Genomic DNA, 15,385 nt, shown 5'->3' on the forward strand with positions numbered 1-15,385 from the left:
ACCTCTAGAACAAGTCCCATTGACTCACCTAATAATAATGAAGAGTCAAATGTAAATTGGAATGATTCGTGGACTGATTCACAAGTTCCCGAAGAGGAACCGGAAGAAGAGTCGGAACAGGAAGAAGAATCGGAACCGGAAGAAGAATCGGAACCGGATGAAGAAATAGAACCGGTGGGGGAAATAATAAAACGGTTAAGTAAAAGAAAATCCTCAACCAACCGACCAAGGTTAATTATGGTCAATGGTGTTTCCGCCAAGGAAGCAAAATATTGGGAGGATTACCAATTCTCCGATGAATCGGATTCCGACGAGAATTCCGAGGATGTTATAGAAATTACCCCAACTGAATTTAAAAAGGCAAAAGAAAATAATAAGGGAAAGGGTATAAAAATAGAGAAATCTAATTCCAACCCCGATGAACTTTATATGTATCGTCAACCCCCGAAGTCCTTAAGTTGTAACAATGACCCGGGAACCTCTAAACCACCAGGTTTTTCTAAACCAATGTGGATCACGACGGCTCGTATTAGGGGAACATCATATATCCCTAGAAACTTGGCAAAACGAACCAAAACCGAAGAAGAAGAAACAAGCGAGTCGGAATAAGATAGTTGTATTCGTGTGGTGTAATATATGTAATATAGTGTGCTTATGCTTTATGATATATGTAAAAATTGCTTGTATTAATAAGTATTTTTTTTTATGAATCTAACTCTTGTCTATTTTACAGTATAAAAACACAAAATGGATAGACAACCCAATATTTTAAGAGACCTACCCGGAGACATGATTGATGAAATCTTGTCTAGAGTCGGTCAGAATTCTTCGGCACAACTATTTAAGGCGAGATCAGTTTGTAAGACATTCGAAGAACGTTCCAAGAATGCCTTGGTTTATAAAAGGCTTTCGTTCGGAAGATGGGGGATATCACATTGGGAAATCCATAAGTTACGATGTGTTTACTTTGACGCATATATTGCGGGGAACCCAAATGCTATTTTACGCAATGGGTTAAGAAATTATTTTGACTCAATATATCCGAATATAGGACTTCGTGATTTAGAAAAAGTGGCTAACATGCAAAATAAAGAAGCATGTTATGCTTACGGGTTAGTAATGTTCGCTTCTCACCAAAGTGAGAACAAGAACATCGGGCTACAACTATTAAACAAAACGTTCCCACAAGTGACGGAATCGGTAATTGGAGTAAGAAATGAGGTTTTTAGGTTATTACGAGACTGTTGGTCATTACGTAACCCTCGTCCCTTTGACGACGTTACAACACGCTGTCTTATCAACGGCCATAACGGTTATGTTCCACAAGACCAAGGATGGGAAGTAGTCCTAGTAAAACCAGAATGCATGACTTGTTTCTGGACGTATGAATTACGTGTCTTTATTGCCTTTGCTGAACGACTTGTGTACTAGCTAGAATTATCTTCACAACTATCTTGTATCAAAGTTATTGTGTTCTATATTTCATGCTTTATGTAAAATAAGCGGTATTGTAAGTTTGTAAAATATTGTATAAAAGTTTGAACGCGAAATATTATTACAATCAGTTTATCATATAGAATTGTAGTAGTTGAATTGTATATTAGCTACTAAGTATGAACTTAACGGGTAGGTACTACCCGAATTTAAACTTATAAAACGCTAATATGAAGAAAAAGCTTTTATAAATGAGTTCATATTATGCTACGAAATACTATTGACTACTCTTAATATTCTGTATGATTAACTTGTTCATTTGACTATTTTGAAGGAAATGGCACCGACTACTCGACACACCTTGAATATGAGCCAAGAGGAATTTCGTGCCTTTCTTGCTTCAAACATAGCCGCAGTACAGGCTGCGCTACATACCAACAATAACCTTGGATCTAGCAGTACAGGAAATCGTGTAGGATGCACCTACAAAGAATTCACTGCCTGCAAACCTTTGGAATTTGATGGAACCGAAGGACCGATCGGATTGAAACGGTGGACCGAGAAGGTCGAATCGGTGTTTGCCATAAGTAAGTGTACTGAAGAGGACAAAGTGAAGTACGCTACGCATACCTTCACAGGTTCTGCGTTAACATGGTGGAATACCTATCTAGAGCAAGTGGGACAAGACGATGCGTACGCACTACCGTGGTCAGCATTCAAGCACTTGATGAACGAGAAGTACCGTCCCAGAACCGAGGTCAATAAGCTCAAGACAGAACTTAGAGGGTTACGAACCCAAGGATTTGATATTACCACGTACGAAAGACGATTCACAGAATTGTGCCTATTGTGTCCGGGAGCATTCGAAGATGAGGAAGAGAAGATCGACGCGTTTGTGAAAGGATTACCCGAAAGAATCCAAGAAGATATAAGTTCACACGAGCCCGCCTCCATACAACAGGCATGTAGAATGGCTCACAAACTAGTGAACCAGATTGAAGAAAGAATTAAAGAACAGACTGCTGAAGAGGCCAATGTGAAGCAAATCAAAAGAAAGTGGGAGGAAAATGGTGATAAGAATCACCAATACAACAACAACAGCAATCGCAACAATTATCCCAACAATCGCAACATCAATCGCAACTACAACAAGCGGCCCAACAACAACAACAACAACAACAACAACAACAACAACAACAACAGCAACTACAACAATCATCCCAACAACAATAATAACCGCAACAACAACAACAATCAGAAGCAGCTATGCCAAAGGTGTGAAAAGTATCACTCGGGGTTCTGCACCAAATTTTGCAACAAGTGTAAAAGAAATGGTCATAGCGCGGCGAAGTGTGAGGTCTACGGACCAGGGGTTAATAGAACGAAAGGAACAAATGGTGTCGGAAGGAGTAATGGCGGAGCAAGTAGTGTCGGAGCAAGCTATGCCAATGTAGTTTGTTATAAATGTGGAAAACCGGGCCACATTATTAGAAATTGCCCGAACCAGGAGAACACGAATGGACAAGGCCGCGGAAGAGTTTTCAATATTAATGCGGCAGAGGCACAGGAAGACCCGGAGCTTGTTACGGGTACGTTTCTTATTGACAATAAATCTGCTTACGTTTTATTTGATTCGGGTGCAGATAGAAGCTATATGAGTAGAGATTTTTGTGCTAAATTAAGTTGCCCATTGACGCCTTTGGATAGTAAATTTTTACTCGAATTAGCAAATGGTAAATTAATTTCAGCAGATAATATATGTCGGAATCGAGAAATTAAACTGGTTAGCGAAACATTTAAGATTGATTTAATACCAGTAGAGTTAGGGAGTTTTGATGTGATAATCGGTATGGACTGGTTGAAAGAAGTGAAAGCAGAGATCGTTTGTTACAAAAATGCAATTCGCATTATACGAGAAAAAGGAAAACCCTTAATGGTGTACGGAGAAAAGGGCAACACGAAGCTACATCTTATTAGTAATTTGAAGGCACAAAAACTAATAAGAAAAGGTTGCTATGCTGTTCTAGCACACGTCAAGAAAGTACAAACTGAAGAAAAGAGCATCAATGATGTTCCCATTGCAAAAGAATTTCCCGATGTATTTCCGAAAGAATTACCGGGATTACCCCCACATCGATCCGTTGAATTTCAAATAGATCTTGTACCAGGAGCTGCACCAATAGCTCGTGCTCCTTACAGACTCGCACCCAGCGAGATGAAAGAACTACAAAGCCAATTACAAGAACTTTTAGAGCTTGGTTTCATTCGACCAAGCACATCACCGTGGGGAGCACCTGTTTTGTTTGTCAAGAAGAAAGATGGTACATTCAGGTTGTGTATCGACTACCGAGAGTTGAACAAACTTACCATCAAGAACCGCTACCCACTACCGAGAATCGATGACTTATTTGATCAACTACAAGGCTCGTCTGTTTATTCAAAGATTGACTTACGTTCCGGGTATCATCAAATGCGGGTGAAAGAAGATGATATTCCAAAGACTGCTTTCAGAACACGTTACGGTCATTACGAGTTTATGGTCATGCCATTTGGTTTAACTAATGCACCAGCTGTGTTCATGGACCTTATGAACCGAGTGTGTGGACCATACCTTGACAAGTTTGTCATTGTTTTCATTGATGACATACTTATTTACTCAAAGAATGACCAAGAACACGGTGAACATTTGAGAAAGGTGTTAGAAGTATTGAGGAAGGAAGAATTGTACGCTAAGTTTTCAAAGTGTGCATTTTGGTTGGAAGAAGTTCAATTCCTCGGTCACATAGTGAACAAAGAAGGTATTAAGGTGGATCCGGCAAAGATAGAAACTGTTGAAAAGTGGGAAACCCCGAAAACTCCGAAACACATACGCCAGTTTTTAGGACTAGCTGGTTACTACAGAAGGTTCATCCAAGACTTTTCCAGAATAGCAAAACCCTTGACTGCATTAACGCATAAAGGGAAGAAATTTGAATGGAATGATGAACAAGAGAAAGCGTTTCAGTTATTGAAGAAAAAGCTAACTACGGCACCTATATTGTCATTGCCTGAAGGGAATGATGATTTTGTGATTTATTGTGACGCATCAAAGCAAGGTCTCGGTTGTGTATTAATGCAACGAACGAAGGTGATTGCTTATGCGTCTAGACAATTGAAGATTCACGAACAAAATTATACGACGCATGATTTGGAATTAGGCACGGTTGTTTTTGCATTAAAGACTTGGAGGCACTACTTATATGGGGTCAAAAGTATTATATATACCGACCACAAAAGTCTTCAACACATATTTAATCAGAAACAACTGAATATGAGGCAGCGTAGGTGGATTGAATTATTGAATGATTACGACTTTGAGATTCGTTACCACCCGGGGAAGGCAAATGTGGTAGCCGATGCCTTGAGCAGGAAGGACAGAGAACCCATTCGAGTAAAATCTATGAATATAATGATTCATAATAACATTACTACTCAAATAAAGGAGGCGCAACAAGGAGTTTTAAAAGAGGGAAATTTAAAGGATGAAATACCCAAAGGATCGGAGAAGCATCTTAATATTCGGGAAGACGGAACCCGGTATAGGGCTGAAAGGATTTGGGTACCAAAATTTGGAGATATGAGAGAAATGGTACTTAGAGAAGCTCATAAAACCAGATACTCAATACATCCTGGAACGGGGAAGATGTACAAGGATCTCAAGAAACATTTTTGGTGGCTGGGTATGAAAGCCGATGTTGCTAAATACGTAGGAGAATGTTTGACGTGTTCTAAGGTCAAAGCTGAGCATCAGAAACCATCAGGTCTACTTCAACAACCCGAAATCCCGGAATGGAAATGGGAAAACATTACCATGGATTTCATCACTAAATTGCCAAGGACTGCAAGTGGTTTTGATACTATTTGGGTAATAGTTGATCGTCTCACCAAATCAGCACACTTCCTGCCAATAAGAGAAGATGACAAGATGGAGAAGTTAGCACGACTGTATTTGAAGGAAGTCGTCTCCAGACATGGAATACCAATCTCTATTATCTCTGATAGGGATGGCAGATTTATTTCAAGATTCTGGCAGACATTACAGCAAGCATTGGGAACTTGTCTAGACATGAGTACTGCCTATCATCCACAAACTGATGGGCAGAGCGAAAGGACGATACAAACGCTTGAAGACATGCTACGAGCATGTGTTATTGATTTCGGAAACAGTTGGGATCGACATCTACCGTTAGCAGAATTTTCCAACAACAACAGCTACCATTCAAGCATTGAGATGGCGCCGTTTGAAGCACTTTATGGTAGAAAGTGCAGGTCTCCGATTTGTTGGAGTGAAGTGGGGGATAGACAGATTACGGGTCCGGAGATTATACAAGAAACTACCGAGAAGATCATCCAAATTCAACAACGGTTGAAAACCGCCCAAAGTCGACAAAAGAGCTATGCTGACATTAAAATAAAAGATATAGAATTTGAAATTGGAGAGATGGTCATGCTTAAAGTTGCACCTTGGAAAGGCGTTGTTCGATTTGGTAAACGAGGGAAATTAAATCCAAGGTATATTGGACCATTCAAGATTATTGATCGTGTCGGACCAGTAGCTTACCGACTTGAGTTACCTCAACAACTCGCGGCTGTACATAACACTTTCCACGTCTCGAATTTGAAGAAATGTTTTGCTAAAGAAGATCTCACTATTCCGTTAGATGAAATCCAAATCAACGAAAAACTTCAATTCATCGAAGAACCCGTCGAAATAATGGATCGTGAGGTTAAAAGACTTAAGCAAAACAAGATACCAATTGTTAAGGTTCGATGGAATGCTCGTAGAGGACCCGAGTTCACCTGGGAGCGTGAAGATCAGATGAAGAAGAAATACCCGCATCTATTTCCAGAAGATTCATCAACACCTTCAACAGCTTAAAATTTCGGGACGAAATTTATTTAACGGGTAGGTACTGTAGTGACCCGAACTTTTCCATGTTTATATATATTAATTGAGATTGATATTTACATGATTAAATGTTTCCAACATGTTAAGCAATCAAACTTGTTAAGACTTGATTAATTGAAATATGTTTCATATAGACAATTGACCACCCAAGTTGACCGGTGATTCACGAACGTTAAAACTTGTAAAAACTATACGATGACATATATATGGTTATATATATAGTTAACATGATTTTATTATAAGTATGTATCTCATTAGGTATTTTAACAATGAGTTATATACATAAAAATGAGACTATTAATTTAAGAAACTCGAAAACGATATATATAACGATTATCGTTATAACAACGTCTTACTAGGTACATATGAATCATATTAAGATATTGATACACTTGGTTAATTATGTTAAATGATAAGTAAATATATTATTAAGTGTATTAACAATGAAATATATATGTAAAAATAAGACTACTAACTTAATGATTTCGAAACGAGACATATATGTAACGATTATCGTTGTAACGACATTTAATGTATATATATCATATTAAGAGATATTCATACATGATAATATCATGATAATATAATAATTTAAAATCTCATTTGATATTATAAACATTGGGTTAACAACATTTAACAAGATCGTTAACCTAAAGGTTTCAAAACAACACTTACATGTAACGACTAATGATGACTTAACGACTCAGTTAGAATGTATATACATGTAGTGTTTTAATATGTATTTATACACTTTTGAAAGACTTCAATACACTTATCAAAATACTTCTACTTAACAAAAATGCTTACAATTACATCCTCGTTCAGTTTCATCAACAATTCTACTCGTATGCACCCGTATTCGTGCTCGTACAATACACAGCTTTGAGATGTATGTACTATTGGTATATACACTCCAATTATCAGCTCTTAGCAGCCCATGTGAGTCACCTAACACATGTGGGAACCATCATTTGGCAACTAGCATGAAATATCTCATAAAATTACAAAAATATGAGTAATCATTCATGACTTATTTACATGAAAACAAAATTACATATCCTTTATATCTAATCCATACACCAACGACCAAAAACACCTACAAACACTTTCATTCTTCAATTTTCTTCATCTAATTGATCTCTCTCAAGTTCTATCTTCAAGTTCTAAGTGTTCTTCATAAATTCCAAAAGTTCTAGTTTCATAAAATCAAGAATACTTTCAAGTTTGCTAGCTCACTTCCAATCTTGTAAGGTGATCATCCAACCTCAAGAAATCTTTGTTTCTTACAGTAGGTTATCATTCTAATACAAGGTAATAATCATATTCAAACTTTGGTTCAATTTCTATAACTATAACAATCTTATTTCAAGTGATGATCTTACTTGAACTTGTTTTCGTGTCATGATTCTGCTTCAAGAACTTCGAGCCATCCAAGGATCCATTGAAGCTAGATCCATTTTTCTCTTTTCCAGTAGGTTTATCCAAGGAACTTAAGGTAGTAATGATGTTCATAACATCATTCGATTCATACATATAAAGCTATCTTATTCGAAGGTTTAAACTTGTAATCACTAGAACATAGTTTAGTTAATTCTAAACTTGTTCGCAAACAAAAGTTAATCCTTCTAACTTGACTTTTAAAATCAACTAAACACATGTTCTATATCTATATGATATGCTAACTTAATGATTTAAAACCTGGAAACACGAAAAATACCGTAAAACCGGATTTACGCCGTCGTAGTAACACCGCGGGCTATTTTGGGTTAGTTAATTAAAAACTATGATAAACTTTGATTTAAAAGTTGTTATTCTGAGAAAATGATTTTTATTATGAACATGAAACTATATCCAAAAATTATGGTTAAACTCAAAGTGGAAGTATGTTTTCTAAAATGGTCATCTAGACGTCGTTCTTTCGACTGAAATGACTACCTTTACAAAAACGACTTGTAACTTATTTTTCTGACTATAAACCTATAACTTTTCTGTTTAGATTCATAAAATAGAGTTCAATATGAAACCATAGCAATTTGATTCACTAGAAACGGATTTAAAATGAAGAAGTTATGGGTAAAACAAGATTGGATAATTTTTCTCATTTTAGCTACGTGAAAATTGGTAACAAATCTATTCCATCCATAACTTAATCAACTTGTATTGTATATTATGTAATCTTGAGATACCATAGACACGTATACAATGTTTCAACCTATCATGTCGACACATCTATATATATTTCGGAACAACCATAGACACTCTATATGTGAATGTTGGAGTTAGCTATACAGGGTTGAGGTTGATTCCAAAATATATATAGTTTGAGTTGTGATCAATACTGAGATACGTATACACTGGGTCGTGGATTGATTCAAGATAATATTTATCGATTTATTTCTGTACATCTAACTGTGAACAACTAGTTGTAGGTTACTAACGAGGACAGCTGACTTAATAAACTTAAAACATCAAAATATATTAAAAGTGTTGTAAATATATTTTGAACATACTTTGATATATATGTATATATTGTTATAGGTTCGTGAATTAACCAGTGGACAAGTCTTACTTCCCGACGAAGTAAAAATCTGTGAAAGTGAGTTATAGTCCCACTTTTAAAATCTAATATTTTTGGGATGAGAATACATGCAGGTTTTATAAATGATTTACAAAATAGACACAAGTACGTGAAACTACATTCTATGGTTGAATTATCGAAATCGAATATGCCCCTTTTTATTAAGTCTGGTAATCTAAGAATTAGGGAACAGACACCCTAATTGACGCGAATCCTAAAGACAGATCTATTGGGCCTAACAAACCCCATCCAAAGTACCGGATGCTTTAGTACTTTGAAATTTATATCATATCCGAAGGGTGTCCCGGAATGATGGGGATATTCTTATATATGCATCTTGTTAATGTCGGTTACCAGGTGTTCACCATATGAATGATTTTTATCTCTATGTATGGGATGTGTATTGAAATATGAAATCTTGTGGTCTATTATTATGATTTGATATATATAGGTTAAACCTATAACTCACCAACATTTTTGTTGACGTTTTAAGCATGTTTATTCTCAGGTGATTATTAAGAGCTTCCGCTGTCGCATACTTAAATAAGGACGAGATTTGGAGTCCATGCTTGTATGATATTGTGTAAAAACTGCATTCAAGAAACTTATTTTGTTGTAACATATTTGTATTGTAAACCATTATGTAATGGTCGTGTGTAAACAGGATATTTTAGATTATCATTATTTGATAATCTACGTAAAGCTTTTTAAACCTTTATTGATGAAATAAAGGTTATGGTTTGTTTTAAAATGAATGCAGTCTTTGAAAAACGTCTCATATAGAGGTCAAAACCTCGCAACGAAATCAATTAATATGGAACGTTTTTAATCAATAAGAACGGGACATTTCACTTACTCCCCTAAAAATAAAGATGATGCCATTGAACGATCCACACCCCAATCCGTACGGATCCATATGATTTCTATCCGTACGGTTTCATTTTGATCTGCAGGGTTGCACACTTATCCGTACGGATGCAGTTCATCTGCAGCAGCAAGATGTTTTCGAGTTCAAACATCTCAAATCTAGTTTACGCACTATTTTGATACTAAAGCTTATACAAAAAACATGCCTAAACCATAAGGAAATGTTTTATAACATCAATTGGTGTTTACAACACCTCAAAATCCAAGTTTTTGATCAAGAAATTCATATTTGTATAAAACTTTAACAAATTCATTCATAAACACAGATTCGGATAACGAATTTGAGTACCAAATACCTTATGTTGTTACTGAAATCACTAGACACGATTACAAGTTTTCAAATAAGATTAAAATCACGAGATTAAAGATTAGGGTTTAAGATGCTAAGTGTTTGTGTACGTATGTGTGTGTGGAATTTCTAAAAATGGAAATAGAAGAGAAAGCAGGAGTATATAGGACAAAACGGTTTCTTCACTTGAAGAAAACCCACTCCGTTTAACACACGGATATTATCAATTATCTAAAATTTTGCACCTCATTAAACGATCCTAACGAGGTCCAATTTAAATAAACAAATATGTTATATGAACCTTGTCACAAAACGCATTTAACAGACTATTCAATTAATTATAAGCACATAATTATAAAAAACTAATATTAAAAATTAATATAAACCAAGGGTAAAATGGTGAATTATCGCTAAGCCCGATTTTAAGTTGTTACAATAAATATTTAAGAGATTAGGCTATTAATACAATGATTATATGCCGACTAATATGTGTTACCTAGACCGTTACTAACATGCTAAAGATATATCTATAGTTTCTATTAAAATCCTATAATGATGATGTCATTATTAGGCTAATTCCTTTGTTAAGAAAAAATTAAAAATAAAAAGAAAAAAATCTAAGCCATCTTGATGTCATTAACATTAATTAAATATTTTATCTATTTATTTAAGTTAATTGAAATTCACTTAGCTATATGTACAAACTTTAAAACAAATTGTACAATCTTTTATAAAACACACCATGAATACATGTACAAACTTTGAAGCATATTGTACAACCTTCATATAATAATTGTATTTTAGTTTTTAAAAAAAAAATTAAAGAGACATTTGTTATTACTAATAATAATTATTAAAAATATAAATACTCAATTTTAGAGCAAACTTTATTACTATCTCCGTCCCATCTTAAGTATCCACCTTTCTATTTTGGGCTGTCACATTTCAAGTATCCACTTGATGTTTCAACCAATCAGAAGAGGTTATTCTCGAGAGAGAAGATTTCTGATTTGTGGAGAATGAAGTTAGTGGAATTTTCCAAAACTTTGTGCAAAAAGTAATTGGACACTTGTAGTGGGGCGGAGGGAGTATTATTATATTATTATTATTCAAATATAGGTTTTCTTTACGGGATTAATTACGTTACATATGTATGCGAAATACATGTCTCAATAAAATGTTGTAATGTAGCTTTTATGATAAGAAATATAATAATTGTGATCAAAATTGGAAGAAAGTGGTAGGAAAATAAATGTATTTCATCTATTCTGACTAAGTTAAGTATATCAATATATTTGTAAAAATAACGAAAAGTTTCTTAGTCGGAATATGTGGTTCCACATGTCATTAAATTAAATGACTTTAGCATTTACGTTCACTTAATACCTAATACATATCATTAAACTGTTTCGTTTAAACAAACCCGTGATTCCACGGGTCATTTTACTAGTTGATTAATATGTACGAATATATCCTCTAACAAGTAAATCAATAAGCAACATTAATTATTAGTTAAAATTAAAATTTAATTTAATTTATCTTATAAATCTAAAATTGTGACTAATCATTATTGTTGGGGAGAATGTGAGTTTATGCTTAATGATAATACTAATATTAACCCATAACAATAAGTCATTTGATGATGACACGTGCACATAACTAGAAGTGATGATAGATATCTTGACATAAAAGCACAAGTTCATTAATCCACACTCACTCTAGCAAAAGACCAAAACGAAACAAAGCTTAGATTGAAATTTAGGCTATACGGTTCGGTCTACGGTCGACCGCAGGTCAGACCGTGGAACCCTGCACCCTGGTTTATGAAACCAGGAGTGCACGGTTGTAACGACCATCAAAATATTTTCATCAACACTTAACTTTAAGCGCATTATAATTAAAAGGATTTGGCATGTCAAGTATCTTCCATGAATATATAACCCTTTGTTTTAAAAATCTCTTCGTATTACTGTTAAACCATATCTATAGTTTAATATAGTTTAAGGTTACTTCGTCGATGATCACCGTAAACTTTTATTACTTTACGAATTTTATGAAGTCATATTATAATACCCGAAAGAAAGTTTACGTATAGAAGTATAATCTTTACTAACTATATTAATACATCTTAATAATCTAAATGAGTTAAATATAAATGAATAGATGATATATATATATATATATATATATATACATATATATATATATATATATATATACATATATATATATATATATATATACATATATATATATATATATATATACATATATATATACATATATATATATATATATATATATATATATATATATATATATATATATATATATATATATATATATGTATATATATATATATGTGTGTGTGTGTGTGTGTGTGTGTGTGTGTGTGTGTGTGTGTGTGTAAATAAACCTTACAATGATCAATTTTGGAGACAAAATTATTTCTGTGTGATACGTTATAATAACCCGAACTTAATTTGTTCTTATAAAAGTATGATCATATATAAGTACTAAATTATTTTAAGTAATAATATTTGTTACATGTTGATATATCTAAATGAGTAAAATCAAATTAATTAATGTATACAGATAAAAAGTTGAAAAAGAACAATATTTTGAAGTCATATGTAACGATTTACGTTGTATATTAGTATATATTTTATACATTTACGTTAATAATATACGGAGTAATAAATAAAATTAACACAAACAAAACGTCAGGTGAGTGTGTGTGTGTTTTTTTTCTTTCCCTTCTAGTGTGTTTCTTTTCTTTTTGTGAATAAAGGGAAAGCAATCCAACCAAAATCATCCACCATCCTATCTTCCTACCCTCTACAAACCTACGTTCCTATCCTAACTATTTTTATTATATATACATATAACATACATATACATGTCTTCATTCCATCTTTCTTAATCTTAAACTGAATACAAAAGAAATGTCGAATAAAAGAAATATGTATAAGTAAAGCAAACTGGTCGGGAAGGAAAACAAAAACAATATTTGGAAGCCGGGAGTTAGCGAAAGTAATTCGGCTTCCAAATCTTTGAAGAATAAAGGTATATCACAAACCAAACTTTAAGAGTAGTTGTTTATTAGTTGTTAATCCAGATTTTTCACACAAACATATATATACCCACGTATACAGATATATATACACTTTCAAATCGTATAACAAAATGCAAACTTTAAAGTGGGTATTAGAGAGATGATGATACGGGAAGTTCGCTCTTAAAATAGATAACTTCTCTTGCGAATCGGGACGTAAAAGTTTGGACTAATGCTTTCTAGTGTGTTAAAATTAGTTTTCTTAAATTACTTTACTCATAGAAGGGATATTAAACAAAAAGAAAGACATATGAAAACACACACACACAACAACAAAAAAAAAAAAAAAAAAAAGTTTCATGTTCGCATGAAACCAAAGAGATGAAGCAGTACTCCATTTGATTTAATTATCAAGTTACAGATTAGTCCCTAAAGTATGTAACATGTTACAAATTAGATATATAGAATTCCTACGATCTATATAAAATATTAAGTTATTAACTATTGAAATAAAATAAATAATTCCATTAATTCTATTCTACCTCTTTAGTAGTAAGTAGTAAGGCTAGTGTATTCTTACTCATATTAAGTTGACAAAAATAAAAAGTTAAAAGATTCATGTATTTATTAATTACCTTCATATGTACAAAATCAATACGAAACTGATTCGTAACTGGTTACTATTTATTTATTTGTTATAATAAGTATTAAATTAAATTTATACAATTATTCAGGCATACTCGTTTAAGGTTGATCTCATATTTTTCTGTTAGCTTTCATCACTTGTATCAAGGTGAGTTTCATAGCCCCACTTTTACATATTTACAAATATTTTACACTCGGGGTGAGAACACAGCTCTTTACGTTTTACGCATGGACACAAGCACTACTACTTTATTCTTATGCATGAGTTGTTCGTTTGGTAGTCACTCAAATCCCCTAATTCAATATCGTTAGTTATGGACTTAAGCGCGAATTATTGTGAATAGCTATTCGGGGTTGACACCCTCACTCGGGTTAGTCAGCTGCTAACTTAACCGCCGGTCAAACAGGTGCATAATAATTTGATCCTATAACACTTTGGATTACAAGTGTTACACATGGGGTAAAGGTACAACGTTAAGCTTCGATATTGGGTGCTCATGGTATTTAAAAATGTTTTTATAACTGTTTTAAACGATACAATTCTTGTGGTCCACAATGTTATGGATATAACAAACCAATGAACTCACCAACGTTATGTTGACATTTTAGCATGTGTTTCTCAGGTCCCTAGGTCCACGCATTCCGCATATGGTTAAGGTCGAGATCATGATCACATATTTGAAGTCTCGAAGTTTTTCCTCATGATGTTTTGAACATGCACTATATCTTTTATAAAAACAGTGGGTTGTATTAAAACAATATCTTTTAAAATGCAATGAAACTTTTAACGTTTTATTTTAGAAGTCGTTAACTATAACTGGGACACGCGAAAGCACGCCATGTCATAAGTGCTAAGGCGGGGGGCGTCACAATGGTCGACTTGACGGTCAACCGTGGGTCGACTGTAGAAGGTTCTGTCCGAACTTTTGATCAAATTTAGTTTGATCACTTCGGGGCATCTATAATTTATGAAACTTGTTTAAACATGCTTAGAATAGTTGCCTCCTTCATACCCAAAGGAGTTTTGGTCACTAGAACACTAATCTTGGTTAATCACACCTAATGACATCTTAATGATGACTAAGCCTTGATTAAGAACTAGTCCGGATCCGGCCCGCCCGATGTGGCGGAGGTTTTCGGCCTGTGTATTCATATTTAACGTAGCGTTGTGTATTTACAGAGGGGAAACGGCTCATGTCTTAAGCGCCGTTTTAGATGTCGTTTTCTTAAGCATTTTTTAAAAAGTGTCCGTTTCGAACGTAGTTAGTTTCGTTTTGTTCATAAATTTTTTTTGAGTGTAACGGTGTTGTCGGAAAAATTTAACTTGCGTCGAACAGAAAGATACGGGCTTTCGTTGTGTTAAGCGTTTTTTTAAAAAGTGTCCGTTTCACGTATAGTTAGTCTCGTTGGCTTCGTGAGACTGTTTCGAGTTGAACGGTGGCCTCGGATATATTTAACTCGCACCGAGCGAGAAGACAGGGCCCGTTATAAATTCATGGGGAATTAGTT

This window comes from Rutidosis leptorrhynchoides, chromosome 11 (genome assembly GCF_046630445.1).
Source record: "Rutidosis leptorrhynchoides isolate AG116_Rl617_1_P2 chromosome 11, CSIRO_AGI_Rlap_v1, whole genome shotgun sequence".
Taxonomy (NCBI): Eukaryota; Viridiplantae; Streptophyta; class Magnoliopsida; order Asterales; family Asteraceae; genus Rutidosis; species Rutidosis leptorrhynchoides.